Source organism: Topomyia yanbarensis, chromosome 3, assembly GCF_030247195.1.
Source record: "Topomyia yanbarensis strain Yona2022 chromosome 3, ASM3024719v1, whole genome shotgun sequence".
NCBI classification, from domain to species: Eukaryota; Metazoa; Arthropoda; class Insecta; order Diptera; family Culicidae; genus Topomyia; species Topomyia yanbarensis.
The window spans coordinates 102,280,116-102,301,037 of NC_080672.1; the positions used below are offsets into that span (position 1 = coordinate 102,280,116).

Sequence of the window (20,922 nt, forward strand, 5' to 3'; positions counted from 1 at the left end):
TGAATGGCTGTTAATGACCTAGTACTACAAATCGAAGCAGTTGTGGTCACATTTTGGAAAAATTTTCACCTTTATACATTCATTGCAGAATTTATTAAAATCGACATTTTCTGCGTGTTCGTACTTATCACCCTGTAATTCCGGAACCGGAAGTCGGATCCATTAGAAATTCAATAGCAGCCTATGGGAACGTTGCACCTTTCATTTGAGACTAAGTTTGTCAAAATCGGTTCAGCCATCTCTGAGAAAAATGAGTGACATTTTTGGTCACATACACACACACATACACACACATACATACATACATACATACATACATACATACATACATACACACATACATACACACAGATATTTTGCGATCTCGGCGAACTGAGTCGAATGTTATATGAGACTCGGCCCTCCGGGCCTCGGTTAGAAAGTCGGTTTTTGGAGCAATTGCGTAACCTTTCTATATGAGAAAGGCAAAAGAATAGTATTTAATTAGCTTAATCAGCATGAGTTCAATGTTATCTTCATGTGATTATATTTTGAAATGTTGGTGGAATGGGTTTAAAAGTGGAGGGAATGGGGGGTTAGTAGAGTGGGAGTGGAGGATGCGTCAGAAATCCTTCATCTTATTTTGGTATACGGGGTGGATGAAGGAAATGCGGGCTTGAGGGTGGTCCAAGGGGACGGTAGTGATGAAGGAGGGAGATGTAAGGGCAAGGCGGAGGGGGGGGGGGGCGGAGGGGCTCTGATGCAATACTCAGCTGCATATTTTGCCTTCCATTTGAGACTTGGTTTGAGAAAATCGGTTCAGTCATCACCGAAGAACCAATGTGACTTTATTTGTGGAATATGCCCGGAATTCCGGACTTCCGGAATCGTCGATAGTGGACAATATATTCAAAGAATGTTTGATTGACAATCAGTGATCTAGATCTGCGATTAGAAGTAATTTGGTGACCATTTCAATAGTTTTTAGCCTCTGAGGTATTACGATTGTACCGATTTATATGGGAAATTCCAGTGTATCCTTACTAACACCCCTGTAACTCCGGAAGCAAGAGTCAGAACAGAATGAAATTCAGCAGCAGTCAATGGTATTACTGTATCTTTCATTTGAAATCAAGTTTGTAAAAATCGGTAGAGAATTCATTGGGGAATGGGTGTGATATTAGCTTAGGAACTTGGCGGGTTCCCCGGGGGCGTCATGAACTGTCATAGGTGGCCAATGTGGTCAAAGCTGCTTTGATTGATCATTAGTGATCCAGAGTAATGTTACATCAATTTTAATATGTTTTACATCATTTGAACATCATGGTGGTACCAGTTTGTATGGGAATTTGCTGGGTGACCGCACTCTTCAACCCGTAACTCCGGAACCGGAAGTCGGATCAACTAAAAATTCAATAGCTGCTTATGGGAGCGTTATACCTTTCATATGAAACTAAGTTTGCGAAAATCGGTTCAGCCATCTCTGAGAAAATTGTGTGAGTTTAAATGACACACACACACATACACACACACATACACACACACACATACATACACACACAGACATTTGCCGATCTCGACGAACTGAGTCGAATGGTGTATGACACTCGGCCGTCCGGGCCTCCGTTAAAAAGTCGATTTTTACAGTGATTGCATAGTCTTTCTCGATTCTTTATATGAGAAAGGCAAAAAGGTGCGAAATCGGCAGTCCCAAAAAGTCGATTTTTATAAAAAAAAAAATTTCGAGATAACATAAAATCTCGACGTTTCATGCATTTTAAAGATGTTTGGCATCAAAAATACGAATTCGATTTCTGAAATTTCATGGGGTCCCCCCTTTGAAAAAAAATTTGAGTTCCGGCTTATATGGGAATTTCATGTGTGACCGGACCGTTCAGTCTATATTTCCGGAACCATACAAGCGATCCGTGCGAAATTTTACAGACATCTGTGGGGATAATATAGCTATCATTTGGGACTAAGTTTGTGAAAATCGGCCCAACCATTTCCGAGAAACTGATATGAGTTTACTAGTTATGAAAGATGGCCGCTTTTCCCGGGCACTTCCGGAACCGTCTATGGTGGTCAATGTAGTCAACGAAAGTTTGTTTGGCCGTCGGTGACCTAGAACTGCAAAGTTAAGTTATTTGAGAGACATTTTAGCGAAATTTTTACCTTTTTTGCTTCCATCGGGGTATCGGTTTGAATCACAATTTGCTATGTGATCGCACGCCACAACCCGTAACTCCGGAACCGGAAGTCGGTTGGGGATAAAATTTAAAAGCCATTTACGGGGACGCAACATCTTTCATTTGAGACTAAGTTTGGTTGATTCGGTCTAGCCACCTCCGAGAAACCGATGTGACTGTTACTCTGAATTTGGATACTTCCGCCGGGGCTTCCGGAACCGATGATGGTGGCCAATGTGACCAAAGAGACTTTGAATGGCTGTTAATGACCTAGTACTACAAATCGAAGCAGTTGTGGTCACATTTTGGAAAAATTTTCACCATTATACATTCATTGCAGAATTTCTTAAAATCGACGTTTTCTGCGTGATCGTACTCATCACCCTGTAATTCCGGAACCGGAAGTCGGATCCATTAGAAATTCAATAGCAGCCTATGGGAACGTTGCACCTTTCATTTGGGACTAAGTTTGTAAAAATCGGTTCATCCATCTCTGAGAAAAGTGAGTGAGATTGTGTTCGCGTACACACACACAGACGCACATACACACACATACATACACACACATACATACACACACACAGACATTTGCCGAACTCGACGAACTGAATCGAATGGTATATGTCACTCGGCCCTCCGGGCCTCCGTTAAAAAGTCGGTTTTCAGAGCAATTGCAATACCTTTCTATTGAGAAAGGCAAAAAGGTGCGAAATCGGCAGTCCCAAAAAGTCGATTTTCATAAAAAAAAATTTTCGAGATAACATAAAATCTCGACGTTTCATGCATTTTAAAGATGTTTGGCCATTTGTTTGGCATCAAAAATACGAATTCGATTTCTGAAATTTCATGGGGTCCCCCCTTTGAAAAAAATTTTGAGTTCCGGCTTATATGGGAATTTCATGTGTGACCGGACCGTTCAGTCTATATTTCCGGAACCATACAAGCGGTCCGTGCGAAATGTTACAGACATCTGTGGGGATAATATAGCTATCATTTGGGACTAAGTTTGTGAAAATCGGCCCAACCATTTCCGAGAAACTGATATGAGTTTACTAGTTATGAAAGATGGCCGCTTTTCCCGGGCACTTCCGGAACCGTCTATGGTGGTCAATGTAGTCAACGAAAGTTTGTTTGGCCGTCGGTGACCTAGAACTGCAAAGTTAAGTTATTTGAGAGACATTTTAGCGAAATTTTTACCTTTTTTGCTTCCATCGGGGTATCGGTTTGAATCACAATTTGCTATGTGATCGCACGCCACAACCCGTAACTCCGGAACCGGAAGTCGGTTGGGGATAAAATTTAATAGCCATTTACGGGGACGCAATACCTTTCATTTGAGGTCAAGTTTAGTCGAATCGGTCTAGCCATCTCCGAGAAACCGATGTGACTGTTACTCTGAATTTGGATACTTCCGCCGGGGCTTCCGGAACCGATGATGGTGGCCAATGTGACCAAAGAGACTTTGAATGGCTGTTAATGACCTAGTACTACAAATCGAAGCAGTTGTGGTCACATTTTGGAAAAATTTTCACCATTATACATTCATTGCAGAATTTCTTAAAATCGACGTTTTCTGCGTGATCGTACTCATCACCCTGTAATTCCGGAACCGGAAGTCGGATCCATTAGAAATTCAATAGCAGCCTATGGGAACGTTGCACCTTTCATTTGGGACTAAGTTTGTAAAAATCGGTTCATCCATCTCTGAGAAAAGTGAGTGAGATTGTGTTCGCGTACACACACACAGACGCACATACACACACACATACATACACACACACATACATACACACACACACACACACAGACATTTGCCGAACTCGACGAACTGAATCGAATGGTATATGTCACTCGGCCCTCCGGGCCTCCGTTAAAAAGTCGGTTTTCAGAGCAATTGCAATACCTTTCTATTGAGAAAGTCAAAACATCCAAACTTGATTGCTTTTGCGCGAAAAAGTTTATTTAATGCTGTGGACAACATTGTGAAACAGAATGGTAGCAGACTTCCCCGCTGATATGCATGAAACGGTTTCTCGTTCAAGCGCCTGAATGTAGTGATCATTTAAACTCTTCCACTGATTTAAGAAGGAAGGAGGTAAGACTGATGAATCTAAAACTCTTTGTCTCCTCATAGGTAACGTAGCCGTCTTTGGGAATTAATTTTACAATTATTTCCCGCCACGTTAATGGAATATATCCTGTTGCAAGGTTACAAGTACGAGTTATTTCAAAATATACTTGAACTGGAACGGTTCTATTTTTCCGGAGACTTATACAGAGCAAAACTTTGAAGCGCATATTTAATCAATTCGGTTGTCATAATTCTGCGAGAAAATGCTAAAAGAAAGGTGGAGTAAGTTTTAGCAGTACACTAAGGTTTTTTTACGCGGGGGATACAGGCCGCGTAAATGAAAACCGCGTAAATTTCAAAATCCGCGTAAATGAAAACCGCGTAAATTTCAAAATCCGCGCAAATGAAAACCGCGTAGATTTAAGAATCCGCGTTAATGGGAACCTCGTTAATGGATACCGCGTAAATTCAAAAATGCGCGTAAATGAAAACCGCGTAAATTTCAAAAACCGCGTAATTGAAAACCGCGTAAATTTCAAAATCCGCGTAAATGAAAACCGCGTAAATTTCAAAATCCGCGTAAAAACCACGCAAAAAATACCGCGTAAAAAAACTTGTGTGTACATGAAGGAGGAAGGGAGAACTCAGCAATAAAATGTATGTAGATTGTGGGCATGTGGATTGTTTTGATTTCCAGATTAGCTGCACTGACGACATGAGTCTTTTGATTCCAAAAGTAAATTATTTAATCTGCTGGCCTCGTTTAGAGTTAAGACATTCGTGCATAGGCTTACAACCTCATCCAAGCACTTGGATATTCAATCGTTTGAAAATAGTCTTGAAACCTAGTCGCCTAGCCCGCATCGTAGACGTCCCAGCGACATCTAGCGAAAAGTTTAAATGAACAAAGATGATGTATTTATTATCAGAAAACGACGGTTCGATCTCGTTGGGTATGAGCCAGTTTGCCAACTCATACGTAATACTATCGGAGCAGAGAGTTATATTTAACACCTCTTTCCTGCCAGAGCGTATAAATGTTGGACGATTCCCTACAATAAGTACCAGAGTTTAAAATTTTCGCATTCATGAACAGAATAAGGCGATATTTCACCTACTTCGACCAGCAATAAAAAAAGCAAACATACGATGTAACATTGTTTGCTCTCCAACTTTTCTCGACAAGACAGCATTGGATCTCATTATTTCGCGGTATAATATGAGATGATATTTTCGCGCCTAGTGTAAAACTGCCGAATAACTAATGGTTTCGCAAAAATTCACAAAAATGAGTAGATACAGATCCTTAGAATGAAAATACTGCATAAATGTGAGGAAATAAATGCTATAATGTAATATATTAGTGGTTTTTCATGATCTTAATTTATCACGGAGTTCAAAGCTGGCAAATTATCACGCTTCCCTACTGCATTGTCAGCAAATTCTCGCAATTCCTTGAAAGGTGAAAAGCTGCGTCCGTGCCTACTAAGGACAAAAAAGCTGTGCGATAAACTGCTTGTCGTGAGAATGAGCGAATATTTTAACCTTTGATAAGTACATACAGATTTGTGTTGCTCAGTATTCCATCCATACATTGCCTCTCAAATTGGGTGATATACATTGGCGTTACTGCCGATTATGGGTGGTAGATTTGTGCGCCGATGTATTTTCGATCGGCGTCGGCGTAAGCGACATTTTTGACAGGCTGCTGGTACCTATCGGCGGAGGCGCGCCAGTGTGTGTCGGCAGGGCGCATATCGAGCCCTTTGTAACCTGTCATATTGTATGTACTCTGTCAGCTGGTTGAAATCTGTTCAGCCCGAATTCCGAGGTAGAATAATAAGCGTTTCGATCTGAAAATCGATGTGGACACGATCGAAACGGCGAAATGTAAGTACACAGAAAGAAGTGTTCTGTGAAAAATGATTTTCTAAACGGGTAGTTTTGATTTCAACAGTTGGATAGACAAATGACAATTGCTTGGTGCAAAACAAGACATCGGACCACAGAACACACATTATCGGTAAAAAACATTAAAAAACAATGTAACAACAGCATAATAAACTGCCTTTCTAGAATCTTTGAAAAGGGTTCCAAACGGACCGAAACGTCGGATAAAGACAATATAGTGTTTTGTAAACCGCAGACTGCATAGCCGAAACACATAACCTTATAGTTATTACAGTCGACCCCCATCCAAAACAAAAAAGGTAACATCAGTACAATCCACTGCCCCGGAGTTTTGCATGAGATAGGTGATTTCTGGCCGGTATCCATGATGCTCCTGCTCTGCTGCTTGCTATCGCTGCTATCAGAGAACGGGTAAATGAATGACAAAAAATTCAAACAAGCCATGTCTTATAGTCGTTGCATAGTTAAAACTTCACAAAAGGCGGTGCTGACTTGGAAGTGAAATCTAAGCTGCGCGGATCGAATAATACTAGTCAATCACGACACAGATTTTCGAAAAGAAATGTTTCCTTATGTATCAAGATTCGTGAACATTTTTTCTAACTGATTAGTGCTAACATTGTTAAATTCTGCTCAGTGCAATGAAAGTTTCTAGCTTTCAAAAACACTACCTTCTATTTCTTCCGGAATTTTGAAAAGGGGCCCTTATATTGAAATGTTAGTCGTAGTCACGACAAAGAATGCCTTGCTAGTACAATACAAGGCTGGTTGTACTTATACTGAAATTCATTTCTGGGTGGGGCTTAACCATACGCCGAATTATTTATACGACCAGAAACATACCCTCTTTTCACAAAACTAGTTCATGCACAAAAATACATGACGTTGTACTCGAATATTGAATAGGATTACATTGGTTGTGTACCCATGGCCGCTTCTCACCCCAGTGAGTCTGAGTTCAATCCCATCCGATGTCGTTGAGATTTTTTGCTTTGAAAAATCTGTGATTACGGCTTCTTTTGGAAGGGAAATAATTTCTATGAACGTTATCGTGATATTTTAATCCTGAGCTCACTGTCGCATTTTCTACACGAAGTTGTGTTGTCAATATGAACTGAATCATGGAACTGTATCCGATCAGCAGTATCTTTTAGTGTTGTTAACTATTTCACAAAACATGAATTGTGACTATGTAATGTATTTGTGGTGCTCATTCCGGACATAACACTGAACCTTGTCAAAAGAATAACTAAGTTGCGGGTCATAGCTAATTCTTCAAAAGGCCTAAGAATTTTTTGTAAGCAAACTTATTTCGCTCATTATTCCACTCTTTTGAAAAATTAATATGGAGTTTCCTTATATCAAATGCTGGTGCCTACGACTGGTTGCTAGCAGCATCAATAGTCCATGTAAAAATTTCACGATCAGGATGCAGAGTGGTACGAAATCGCACATGGTTAGGAATATCTTTTAAATTTGTGAACACAAAGTACAGTTCACGAATCCATGAATAATACTCCGAGTTCGTGAAATTGTTTAGGTAAAAGTATTAAGATCATGCAGAAAATTGCAAATCTGACTGAGTGAATAACTTACTGAGTTCCGTGAAATTATTCACATGCAAATATTAACACATGCACAAAATCGCAAATTTCAGTAACTATATCTTGAAGGTGGAAACGAATTTTATTAATTTGTGACCTATTGCAAGCGTACAAATGGTGAATCCTATTTGATATGCTCGGAATCATAACCAGTTCACGAGACAAGAATTTTATCCATGAATAAAATTCCAAGTTTTTCGAAATAGTTTTCAGGAAAAAAATCAAGAGTCTTTAAATTCTGTGATCTAATTCACAATCACTAAAAACCAAATGTGATAAAACATGAATCGGTTAACGTTGTATGGTCGGACTATAAACAATATTCTTAGATTTGAGGATAAAATTATGAGTCAATATTTGGTTTATGAATAAAGTTGATAAACTTGTTCACGAACAGAAAAAAGGTTTGACAATGACATAGAGTGATTGATGTTCATAAATAAAACAAACATCTCTACACATGCAGGCATTCCCTTTTTCCATCTGTGGTCTTCAACACAAAAACACCCAAAGCGATTAAACGGTAAGTGAGTAAACTGATGTCATAGTAGTTTGCATTTTTTAGGTAAAAGTAAACAAATTGGGAATTCTCAAGTTCGCGATTAATCAGCGCGGGAAAAATGTTAAAAATACCGGCGGCGGCGTAGCCCGAGCAGAAGAAAATAACTTCAGAATACCAAATTCAGCTATACTGTACCCAATACTTGAACACCATAATAAGGTATTGAGGAGCCTTGCATAAGAGGTAAACTACCTGAAAGAATAACTGAGGTATGTACCACGAATAACTAGTTGATAATGAAACCAGTTATTATAATACCTGAATAACAACAAAACCTTTTCAACCTTCCAATAACAAAATTCACTGTATGAAGGCATTCAATAAGTAATGATTTGGTATTTGTAAAAATCACTGTAATACATAAATAATACTAAAATAAAGTATTATACCTCATTGAGGTATTAAGCAGGTATTGACGAATATTTTTTCAATACGCGCTTAATACCTCAATGAATCTAAATAATCAATTAATACCAATAATAATTGGTATGATACCAGTAAATAGTTATTGGCCAGTTATTTTCTCCTGGTTGGGAGTGGAGCGACGGCGCACATGTCTAAGTGGAAGTCAATCTATGAATTTGCGCAGTTGTTCTAAGGACCAGAATTTGTCAGGAATCTAATTTTTGTCTAATTTGACCTTGTGACCAAGTGTCCGAAATTATGTTGAAACAATACTGCAATGAATCATTTTTTTTAATAATGCCAAGTTTTATTTTTATTTAAAAAAAAACAAGCTGTAGCGCTCCTTAAAAAGACTCTGTATAATTTTTTTCAAGGATTTAAGATAGCGCAGATTATGCTCCGAAATCAGAAACCTGTATAAAGCTTTAGAGTCCAAGAGTACACCAATAAATTTAGAGATTTAAATGAATGAAGACATCGAATCATAACTCTAACGATTCATTACACCATCAAATAAGCATCACTCCTAGAATCAGAAATTCCGGTATAACAAGTAGTCATTTAGTCATATTGGAGTCAACCAAGTTTTTTAAGTTCAATGAACTAATAATCTAATAGCAAGTAAAGTTAGAATTCACAGATATCCAGGAATTTCAGAAATGTTTAATTTCAAAAATTAGCTAGATAGCTAGAAGTTTCGTATCTATCTATCTAGAATACTCCCTTATTTTACTTTTGAAATTTATTAATGTATACTACTTGCATACACTTAATGAAGCGTGCCCAACGTTACCTTCTTTCTGTTTGGTACATGGTTAAGAACCTCTCGACGGATGATTGACTGTCATATTTGGAGAAAAAAATCGTTATACTCATACCATCAAATCTCAAAAGTTACTAAGTTATTGAACTTTTTGTGTAAAAAATTTAGTTGTCTTAAAATAGCTCCGACTCAAAAAATATACTTTGCATTTGAAATCTTTTAAATCTTTTAGATCCATTGGTGATAGGTGAGAAAATTTCCCATTGAAAAATGTCCTCAAATGTTTCAGATAATGAGATTAAGTAACATTTTCAAAATAGTTTTGTTTAAATTTAACAATTTTGATCGTGTTTTCGTTCATTTCTCGAAAATATTAATAGTTACCATCACCATTTTAATAATTCAGATTGGTTATCTTGAAGAGTTGCATAATTTGTTTTTTGACATGATACACTTATCTTGGCTTGTTTTCATGTGTTTGGGTTATTGAACTTGGATATTTTTTCTCATATTCACTAATACTAGCTCTTATTGAAAAAGTATGGCACTTATTGTACCTTTTATTATTTTTATTCGAAAGTCAGGAAAATTTTGCAGAGAAAAATGTATTAATACCGTTCAGATAAGTGAATTTAGTATTCTTTAAAAAGTTAATTAGTTTAAAGTTAGTGTTATTATTAGCATTTTCGTTATTTTCTTAAAATAGTAAATAATAAACATCACCATTATTATCATGGAATTAATGCATCTCAGCAAGTTCTACAATTCTTTCTTTGACTCCATTCAATTATCTCTTTTAGTTTCGAAGCAAAATCATTTTATCTCCTCGTTTCATATGCAGAAACAACGATTTCGAACCCACTACATTTGTGATGAAGTCTGTGTTTACTATTAAATTGCAGCGAAATGAAAGTGTCAAATAACAAATTGTAAAGAATATTAAAAAGCACCAAATGAACAATAGTGACGATAAATTTAGTTGATTAATAATTGGAATAATTATAAAACTCTCCAAAAACACTATTTTTGAGTTATTTTACTAGTAAAAAGTCATTTAGCACACTTAAGCATATTTTTTAGATTATAGTTTTTTAAGAACTTTCAAGTCGATTACAGGAAAAGTTTAGAAGTGAAATTACAAGGAAACGAGAAGGGATAGGAATATTACGCTGAAGAACAAATTATGAATCGTCCTCAAACCCAACTTTTGGATAGTAGATATTGCTATAATCATAATTCATTACTTTGAGAAAATTAACAAAAATCTCATCAAAAACACTCACTTTTAACTACTTTACAACTAAAAGGAAATTAAAACTAATTAACTGAAAAATATGAGAACACCATTCAATAGAAAATTTTCTCACCTTTTCGATGGAACTAAAAGATTTAAAATATGAGCTATTTTAAGATAAATAAGTTTTGTACTCAAAACAGTTTAATAACTCTGTAACGGTTGAGATTTGATGGTATGTGTAGAACGATTTTTTCTCCTCGAGAGATTCTTAATCATGAACCAAACACCCTGTATATATAATTTAAGAATGCGCTTGACGACATCTATAATGTTAAGTACGTCACCCAGGTACAGTCGGATTTTCAGTGTATAGGTGGATTAAAACAGGTTCATCTTGAAACTTTAAGAAACGTACCTTCTGAACCCATATTTTTTAAATATATTATTTACACGAATAAGTTTGTATAAATCAGTCCCAAAGGACATGTTTTGTAAGTTTTCATCCATAGTAATAAAGTTATACAAAAAAGATTTTTCGCAATCAGATGATTTTTTTTCTAGCAGCACTGCTCTAAAGGAAACCAATCAGATTTAATGTTAGTATTTCGTTTCTACATTAAATACTGATTATTATAAGCAGTCAAATGAAAGCTAGAAGTTCTACTTTTTAGGATTACAACTAGTAAGAGTTTATCGGTTTGCCTGTTATAAGTGTTGTTGCTTATAAACAACACGAGCATCAAGGGGTTAAACAGACTTCCATTGGAATATTTGCTTTTTTAAACTGTTCTACCTGAATACATTTTCAATGATACAGAAACAAATCCACATGAATGCCCATTGTCGAATTCCAACTCACCTTCTGTTCTTCAGCCTCTCTTGCAGCCTAGTTGCCGTACGTACAACACCACTCGTACACGAAATCGCAACCTCACTCACTGACTCCTTTGGCAGCACCGGGTCCCGGATTCCGTGGAGTCTGGATTTACCAGAGCCGACGCGACGGTTTGTTGCCAACTGCGGTACACCGCGTATGGGTCGGTTCGGGCGTCGGCACCGTACGGGTACGGGGGAACTCGAGAGCACAAAACGCACACTCACAATCAAAACGTACGCACAATTTGCCTGCGCGGAACGCGAAAATCGCAACGAAATCAATCGAGCCGGGCACGCTGATTGACGGGGTGAGATCAAACTTTAGCCTTTTGTTTTGCTGTGCTCAACAATAATATCGAAATATTTATATATATATACACCGAGACGTGAAGCACTCACACACCGCACAGCTCTTCCCCTGTGGCTTCGGAACAGTGACGATCTACACAACTCAGCGGGCACTATTTAGTTTCTTCTTTGGGGCTCGCTTCGCACCGTCGTCGTTGGCCGGCGATGCTCTGATCACTGCGCTGATCTCACTCACTAGGCTTTTTTTCGTTACTTGTGGGCTTTCTTCGTTACTTCCAGCCAACTCTTCTAAACTCCGATTCTGTGGATTATATTTACTCGTTTACAGCACACCGGACCGGATTAACCGATCGAACAATTGAGCGCGATTGTGATACAGACGAAAAAGAAGCTATCGGATGAAAAGTGGAATTTGCGATGAGTATGGAAACGAACTGATGAACGATAAATTAAGTAGGGTTATTGAGCCCATGTTCATTCTATTTGCTAATTTTACTATAGCCTAAGTATTTTTACCCCAACTGTAAGTAAGAGCAATGTATGCTATCTCCGTTGGACGTATTTCATCGAATGGTTGTTTTAAAAATTGGGGTACTAAATTCCAACGATCGCAACGCATCAAACATATTTACGCCAATTTTATTCTTATACTGCTTCATAAAATAGATACGAGGATATTGAGACCCATTCAAAAAAATTTAGACCGAGCAATCAATAACATAGTATAAAATCCTGTATAATAGGATGAGAACAGGCTAAATTCCCCTACGACTTACACGAAACGTCAGCAGAATTTCACGACAGAGAACCGATTATATTATTTGAAATCGTTTTTCTAGCAAGGATTAGAACGTCTAAACTTTCGAAATTTTAATATGTTTTTTTTCCAACATTATGTCGACGTGCCGTTACTGCGGTGACGGATAGTGTGAATCATTTTCGAAACAAATGCATACATTAACTTGCAACACTAACACATACGCTACGTTTTCTGGGATTTTTTCACTATAATAAATTACACGAAGTCAGTTGCTAACAAACGGATGCCTGATGAATGCAGCAATTATCTCATTTTGTACGTTCGTAACGTGTAACTGAAATAATTTAGGATTGCCTTAAATTATAGAATATTCATCATTTTGAATATTTTTTTATCCCTTTATGGGCAGCTAGGGCCGAGGGTGGTGGCTAGCGGGCTTCATACATCCTGGACCTGACGGACGAAGCTATGGTGCCTTGAACCCGGGCTACGCAGATCCAAGGCCATCATTGAAATGATAAGTTCTGCGTTTGAGATGTACTTCACCCGGTTGCCAGACGAATACCTGTAATTATTACGTGTGATTTTGTATGCATATATCTAATTGTGAGTCCTACTGTGGTGGTTTGTGCGTGGAATGTGTAAGTTTTAGCGTTCGAGTTCAGGGGTCTGAGTTGGCGTGGATGCTCACTAATTGCGTAAGAGTGTGTGGATGTTTTTTCGAGAGTTGTTCTACTGGAGCTGTAGAGCTAGGGTGTCGAAAGAGCTACCCGTCAGAATCACTCGCTACAATTGCAGACGAGATCAATTGCAGCGGGTCGTGATTCTAAATCATATTTGTTGTACGGTACAGACATGTGCAAACACAGGGACGTCACGATCGCGTGTATCACCACGAGCGGCTCGAGCATTTGTCCGTTAACGTGCTCGATCGCGTGGGCGTTTGTATGTCGCGTGTGCTAGCGTGCATGTAACTTCGCATGTATAAATTCGATTTTATATCCGTGTTTCCATTCGCATATTCGCGTATGTTCTTATATGATCGCGCGCGGACCGTGAATTTGATACTTAATTTTCGCAGTATGGCTCAGATGCTAAAAGAGAATGCGTTCTTTCATATCACTTTCGCGTATTCGACATTTTGAATAAATTTGTGGACGATCGCATTTACATGTTCGCCCCTGCCAATTCATGACGAGGGACTCAGACATTTGTATGGTAGCGTATTCGATCGCGTGGGCCTATGTATGTCGCGTGTGATGGCGTGTATGCAGCTTCGCGAGTATAGTTTCGGTTCTGTAGTCATGCGGCCATGGAGCAGACTTCCGGACGTGATCGACCCGTGACCGCGCGAACACGGGCGTCTGTGGGTTAGCGTTTGTAAATTTGTGAATACTATCACGATCATTTTATCACGGAGGTACTATCGTGCTTTGGTGATCGAGGGTGTAGGTGTGCATTAGTTATCGCGTAGAGCTGTCAAGGATTGTTTGGTATATTGTCATCTTCGGGAGCCCTGACATGGTAGAGTCCAAATTTAGGAGAGTCCTAGGTCGGGGCTCGTCGCTAAGCCCAAGATGCCTCCAGAGAGTACTTGGCCCCAAACCCACATTGTGCATTATTTCGACCATGGCAATAAAAATAATATAATAATGGGGTAATGAAGGTCGCCAAGTTAAGTACTAAATTTGATCACAATGTAGTTTAACTAAAAATAAAATAATCGTATCCCAAGTTTCTATGTGATATCATCACTGTAATACTTCTTTGGTGGAAAAGCCCCCGGTCCACGTCAAGGTACAATATTATGCCGAGAGTGAATATTCATCATTTTGAATGTTCATAAAATAATATCGGGACAAGTGTTTCGACATCGTAATAATAATTCACTTATTTGTTTTTTAACGTAAATGCCTTATTTAAAACTTTTTTGGTTGTATCCAACGAAATTGTGACTGAAGCGAATATGTAAATATGTGAAAAATAGTTCCCCCAGAGGCGTGATTCGAACCCGCAACCTTCGAGACTCCGGCCCAATGCACTAGCCCTTATGCTATAGTAGATCACCGTCGCTAGTGCGATAATTATATGTTGCTTCTGGAACGTTATCAAATCCCAGGGGTAGCATAAGGGTTAGCGCATTGGGCCGAAGTTTCAAAGGTTTCGGGATTGAATCTCGCGTCTGGGGATTTTTTTCACATAATTGCTTTCGCTTCACTCACCATTTATATCAGTTCTCCACGTTTGATGCCACAAAAAAACTCAAATTGATGGTGTTTCTAGTGCAATATTGGATGCGATAGGCGATTTTTAGGCAGGTACCTCAACATGGCGCTTGGTCCTCTATGGCTTAACACAGGCAGGGCCGTCTTAAGATCGCTCGGGACCCATGGGCACTATTGAACGAAGGGACCCTAATAGTAGACGTAAACAGATTAAGAATCGATGAATATGATTGAGCGTCACATCACAGAGATGAAATCAGCAAATCGTGAAAAGATAAGAAAAGAATTGAAGGCTAGAAATATGCGTTGCATTTCTCTTAATAGCATCCGCATAATAAAAAGCGCAGGCAGAAGTATACTGATAGAATGACCAGTAGTAATTCGAGCGTAGTTACTTTACGGTGTTTGAGGATGAGAAGTTTCTTAACCAAGGAGTAGGAACAATTGAGTGGTTAGATTTACCGTAAATTCACTGTTTGAACTCATTGATAGATAGGCGAACATTACTAGTTTAGAAGTCTATCGCTGAAGTATAACACTTTTTGATACATTCAATTAAATATGCACTCAGGTTTTTTTACGCGAAGGATACGAGCCGCGTAAATGAAAACCGCGTAAATGAAAACCGCGTAAATTTCAAAATCCGCGTAAATGAAAACCGCGTAAATTTCAAAATCCGCGTAAATGAAAACCGCGTAAATTTCAAAATCCGCGTAAATGAAAACCGCGTAAATTTCAAAATCCGCGTAAATGAAAACCGCGTAAACTTCAAAATCCGCGTAAATGAAGACCACTTAAATTTAAGAATCCGCGATAAAGGGAACCTCATTGATGGATACCGCGTAAATTCCAAAATCCGCGTAAATGAAAACCGCGTAAATTTCAAAAACCGCGTAAATGAAAACCGCGTAAATTTCAAAATCCGCGTAAATGAAAACCGCGTAAATTTCAAAATCCGCGTAAATGAAAACCGCGTAAATTTCAAAATCCGCGTAAAAAAAAACCGCGTAAAAAAATACCGCGCAAAAAAAACCGCGTAAAAAAAACTTGAGTGTATAAAACAATTCATATTGGTTTATTTTTGTTGCTTCATAGTATCAGATTTTTGGGACTTCTCACTGTAAATGGTATCCACAAAAAATAAAATTTAAAATTTGAATTCATCTCTAAATTTGATGAAATTTCTTTGCATAGTTTGATAAATTTAGTGAGAATTCTTTCTATAAATTTGAACATAACCAGAAAATTTAGCAAAGCCAACATAAGTTCAGCTCGCACATCGCAAGAATTCAAAATTATCTCATCGCAAACCTAGAAACAACTCGGGGCAATGAACGCCACAGTTTGAAGAGTATCTGATATTTACCGCCAGAGATAAATGCTATTTCGCCGAAAAATACAGAATAACCAAAATTTGAAATTGGCCTGGATTTTTTTTTGATCTGGCAAGCAATTTGCAGTTGAGGCTAACGAAGTCGGATTTGTCACAACCGGGAGCTTACCACAAAAAGTGCCTTCAAAAACGTCGACTACCTCTTGTCTAAAAGAGACTGTAGTTCTTCGGTTTTTTGGCCTGATTTGTAATGAAAAGAGAAGAAAGCTAGGACAGAAGTTACAGATAATACTGTGTAAAAGTCTATGAGTGTAATTCGAAACTGTTTCGAAATATTACATATCACGAACTAAATCTTTTTTTATTATTTAAATAATGAATTAATTTTTGATCACAGTTTCTACGTAGTGCGATAATTTCGTAGACAACCTTACGTTCTAAAGTTAAAAATTATCTAATATACTAGAAGTACATATAATAAAAACCACATCAATGCCACTCAGTTTGATACGTTTTACTTCGGAATGAACTAATTGAAATCTAAAGTGCATATGCCAAGAATCCGTTTCTCTTTTTTATTTGACTATGCATTATAATAGGGTTGACATACAAAATGCCAAACTACGAAGACCAAGTAACAATATGCCAAAACAATTCAATTTTTGAAAACATTTTGGTTGCCATTTTAACACAAATATTCTCTAAGCGAAAGTATTTCCAAAAATAAGTCACTTATTTTCAAAATGCGTGTTATTCCTAACATATTGAATATAGGAACAGTACCACGTTTCTGATGTGATGAAACTGGAGCAATCGGAAAGTCAGTTTATCAATAAACATTCCACTTTGAAATCAATCAACATTGTATTGTCGAATCTCCTTCAGATGATTTAGAATCAGGATGGTTCATTTTCGAGCTTTGATTTTCTCGCTGCAAGATAAGAAATAACGTTTCTTTGGCTGGTCAAGTGTCCGTGGCCGTGTCGACTAAATCCTGTCAGAAAAAAAACAACAGTTGAAAAGCAAAGCGTCCTCGACTATCAATGCGTTTTCTTTTTTACAGCTAGAGGGACCCTCTAGTACTACATAAGTTCGTACCTCTTGAACCACAGGAACTCGTGAGTCCGCCGTCATAGTTCGTCTCTATCAGTACCGTCAATAATGTACCATGCCAGATGAAGATAACAACACGCTCAGGACCAACTCGTCCCACCTCAGCAAAAATAAAAGTATTTATTCCTGTCCCTAAACTCTTTGAAAGCCCCTTTTAATCAGAGATCACTCATTGGTTAATAGCAAGAAACATCAGCTATCATCCCACTCAGACAAAACAATACGTATTTCCCCTGCATATTGAACTCCACAAGTATCAGTTCTTAGCTTATCAAACTGAACAAAGCAAAAATATGCTTTGTGCAGTTGCTTATCCGTTTGGCACTATCCGGGAAGAATTTAGCCGTATGCCATCTGTTCTATCACCGATGCTATGTGATATCCGAACCGGACGACTCCTCCCATTTTATTGTTTTCTTTATTGTATTTTAAAAGTGGTCGGTGAATATAATGTTTTTTTTGTGGTATGATTTTTATTCCCAGAATTAAAGTGATATCGAGAATTAAACTGGATCGTAACAAATATTGCTTGGGCAAAGCTAATAAGATAATCTTTATTGTATTTCTCAAAAAGATTAACTGGACTTGAATAAAACTTTTTTGGATTGGTCCAGATAGATAAGCATTTTTATGAAAATTACCATAAATTTAGTCCTTCTATAATTTACATTGAAATGAAAAATACCTCTGAAAGATTATTAATAATTTTAGCATGATATTTGTCTTGAAATTATGACTATGAATATATATTTTAATTAGGACGGCTTATAAGAAAATCTATTGAAAGGAACATCAATTTATTTACATTTCTGATGACCAATCAGTTTCTTTAAATACGTGGTTCACCGTCGGAAACCTCGAAAATCCTGGGTTCCAGGCTCATTACAGAATGACAGTCACATCGGTTTTTCGAAGATGACTAATCAAATTTTCACAACCCATATTCAAATGGAAGATATAATATCCCCATAAACTACTGTTCAATTTAGTACGAATCGGACTTATGGTTCCGAAAATACGGTTACATAGCCAATTTAGCGAAGCAATGCTATTCAGTCGGTGGGAAAGCCGGGAGGATTTTTCAATGAAAAAGCTTGAAAAGAAATTGCACATTCAAATTTAAAGCATCACGCCACCACAAAAACTCAGAATCGCTTATTCAATTGTATCACGTGATAAAATCATTCAAAGTATGCCTGACTACCAAACTGAAGGTTGGTAGTTGTAGAAAATGTAGTCCTTATGTATCAAAGAAAGCTAAAATAAAAGTAGAGAACGACTTTATGCTCCATTCATGACTATCGATTGGAGATGTGGCAAAAAAGGTGAACACATAAGCTTGTTTTGTTTGGAAAACAATAAAACTTTCTTGAATACGCGTACTTAAGTGGCAAAAGCTATTGAACTGAAACAACGCGCACAAGGAAACTTTGCCTCGGATGGTACACCAAATCACATTGTTTATTATTTTTTTATTATTTTAATTATAGAGGTTTTAACCTTAAGGTCATTCGCCTCTTCGGGTTAGAAAAATCTCTTAGGAAAAATTTCTAACCCTATGTGCGGGGTCGGGACTCGAACCCAGGTGCGCTGCGTACAAGGCAATCGATTTACCAATACGCTACGCCCACTCCCCTCCACCAAATCACATTGTGTTGAAACCCAATATCACTAAGAACCGCGACATACATATCTCCTTCCTTGAGATGAACAAACAAACTTCTTATTATACTTCCGATACTATTAACGAACAAGTCTATTAGGAAGAAATCCATCACGAACGATTCCTGCCATTCTTGAAGTCTCATGAAAGTCTTACAATGTTTTAAAATGATTTGGCATAATGCTAATATGCCCGACATCTGTAGGACTGATAAGAAGTCAAATGTAGAATTTATACTATAGGAGGTAAACGCTTCAAGGCGTCCTCTTGAAAAGTTGCTTCTTAAAAACTTAAAAAAAAACTTTTTCAAGCTGTCCTTAAATTAGTAAAAATCAGTTGAACGTGGTTAAATAGGTGTTAGAATTTGTAAAGAATATAGAATGTCTAATTTATTAGTTGTATGGTATCTTGGTACACGAGGTTAATTAGGGCAGGACAAGATACATGTTATAATAATAATAGCAGGAAAATTTAAATAATGCAATGGCGATAGTAGTAGGCTAATTTCCATATTCGACGAGTTCTTTTTTTAATTTTTTTATCAGTCTTTGTGAAATAACGTATTTTGAATGTTGCCACCTTACCGTAGTGTAAAAAATAGAAAATCCCACTCTAATTCAAGTAAGTGTAACTCCGATTACACTGGTGCACTTGATGCCGAATTTCTGATACTTATTAAAATTTGGGTGTAATCTTTTTGTGTTATACCACCACGCAAAAACAAAAACCTTAGCAATTTCAATAATACAGAAATGTTTACAAAATTTATCTACGTTTTCCTGTATAAATTATCGTCCCGACTTACCAGAATCCAAAAAAAATGTTTAATCAATTATGTCCACGAGAAATCAAAATCACCCACAATCCACCCACTATTACTTCGCTGCTTGGAACTCAGGCGAGTGGCACTTGGTAGCGTTAGGTAATTACACTGATATCGACATACCAAAATCGAAACTCCATTACACCATCCCGACCCAACACTTGCATCAACCAGACATCCGCTTGTTTTTCACCGATCTAGAACATCGTAAACACTAGCACCTTAAATCCTATACTTATATTTTTTTACAAAACTCCCGGAAAACGGCTTCACTCAAAATGTACACACGTCAAACGCTGCATAGAGAAATAAAAGTGAGACAACAAAATTACCCCAGGAAAGAGTATAAGTGGCGAGCAGGCGAAAAAAAATAGACACAATTTTTCCACACTATTTTCCGAATTCCACAATATAGTTCCCGGAAGTACGACGTACGCGTTTCAAATGTTTCTAGCTCGATGCCAAATAGAACTCGCTTCCAGAAGCAAAAGAACAACGGGCACAACACTTTGCGGGTCTCGGAAAATTAGTCGCTTCTTTCTTCTCGATTCGATCGCGTAAAAGAAAATGAACCAACCGACTTGACAGTACCCGAACGAAAGCTCCCTTCTGCTTGCTGCTGTGGTGATGATTGGTTTACGTTTGGTGTTGGAAAACGGCGAGAGACAGGACAGAAAACAACAAATTTTCCCCTGTCAGTTGATGTTTTGACAGCGATGTCAGACGCGCAAACGTCAATCATCGCGGGAAAGCCCGGTGGAAATTCTAAGTCATACGGCATCTTATTCAGACGAATGGTGTTGGGTTGAAAACGTATTTATTGTTTTTGTTTGAGCGTGGGGAATGTAGGGTAAAAAAACGACGGTAAAACTGCACCGCTGCTCAATAAGGTATTTTTGGCTTCACACTATTCGTTTCTCTCCCCATTCTCTCAGAAAAAAAGTAGAAAAAAATCCTCATTTTTGTCTCATTTAGCCATCAAAACAATGGCCATTCGTGGAGTAATTCCTTTAGAATGCACAAATTGTCTAAACTAGAAATACTCTAGAAAGAGAACTGCGGAAAGAAAAACAACGTTTTTCGAAACGTATGCAAAGTC

General features: G+C 37.8%; 1 protein-coding gene across 5 annotated transcripts in view; it reads right to left on the reverse strand.

The window, feature by feature from the left end:
• Window positions 1–20,463, reverse strand: part of LOC131693393 (uncharacterized) — a 214,566-nt gene extending 194,103 nt beyond the window's left edge. The window contains exons 1-2 of one of the 5 annotated variants that reach the window (XM_058981166.1): window positions 20,156–20,463; window positions 11,581–12,207 (exon numbers count right to left, since the gene is read on the reverse strand). The gene's annotated coding sequence lies outside the window, so the exon portion shown is untranslated. Of the gene's footprint in view, window positions 1–11,580; window positions 12,298–12,682; window positions 12,702–19,805; window positions 19,940–20,155 lie in introns of those variants that run through there. The other 4 variants (XM_058981165.1, XM_058981168.1, XM_058981167.1 and 1 more) reach the window with 4 other exon arrangements.
• Window positions 20,464–20,922: the final 459 nt, after the last annotated feature.